At 40.6% G+C, this 974-nt stretch overlaps 1 non-coding gene across 1 annotated transcript; it reads left to right on the top strand.

The window, feature by feature from the left end:
* Positions 1 to 347: 347 nt before the first annotated feature.
* On the top strand, positions 348 to 454 carry LOC123928533. The gene has a single exon (XR_006815745.1). It is a non-coding gene; the product is annotated as a U6 spliceosomal RNA (small nuclear RNA).
* Positions 455 to 974: the final 520 nt, after the last annotated feature.

The raw sequence follows: 974 nt of genomic DNA, 5'->3' as shown, positions 1-974 counted from the left end.
ATGACCACAGAAGAGTTGAAATTGCCACCATGATGGTTGAGCCACAATTAATTAGAACACCCTTTAAACATGTCTTTAGATGTGTTCTCTTATCCTTCCTGAAAGCGACCAGATCCATGTGATACAATGTTTTATTTTAATGCCTTTCTGCCTCCCTGCAGGAAGCTTGCCCAGCCCAATCCTTCAACTCAAGGAACACCCATTCAGAGAGCTCCTGTGCAGATGTCTCTCTGCCTGTCCTGCTCCACAGAGGTGATCTATGGAAGAATCTTGGACAGAGGGCACTTGGACAAGGGCAGAGCAGAAGAGGCAACAATGCACCTATTTTTAAAGATACCAAAGATGCAGTGCTCACTTCTGCAGCACACATATGAAAACTGGAATGATACAGAGAACACTAGCCCAGCCTCTGTGTAAGGATAACACATAAATTCATGAAGCATTTCATATTAAAAAAATAAAAAGAAAAAAAAAAGAAAGACAGACTACCGTAATGTTTAATAACTTGCCTGAGCCATGTGGTTAGTTAGTAGCAGAACTCCAAATCAGATCCCAGGACTCCTCTCACTACACCAGGAAACAGCCACTTAGAAAAGAACTTGTCCTGGCCCAGGGAAGAGGTGACAGTCCAGAGGTAGATGAGATGAGTTTTTCCTCCTCACCTCTAATTTCCTATGATTTCTGTAGCCCGGCTACATGCTAATGGCTTGGCAGAAACTTCAAAATTAAACTTCTGAGAGCAATCACTGTTATTGGACCTCTAGGCAATTATAGTAGCTGTCAAAGGTTTTAAAGACAACATCCAGCCTGACCCTTTCCAAATGACTCAAAAGTGGCATTTTAATGAGAAATGAAAGCAGAAAAGGTGTTTTTAATTTTTTTTTAAATAAAAGGTTCTTCTTCTTTTTCTTCTTTTTTTTTTAATGGTCAGACTGACTGAATTTTACTGCCTATCAAAGGGTACGGGTGGGATT

Source organism: Meles meles, chromosome 17 (assembly GCF_922984935.1).
Source record: "Meles meles chromosome 17, mMelMel3.1 paternal haplotype, whole genome shotgun sequence".
Classification (NCBI taxonomy): domain Eukaryota; kingdom Metazoa; phylum Chordata; class Mammalia; order Carnivora; family Mustelidae; genus Meles; species Meles meles.
The sequence above is the reverse complement of the archived record's forward strand: the minus strand, read 5'-3'. Positions and strand labels throughout refer to the sequence as shown.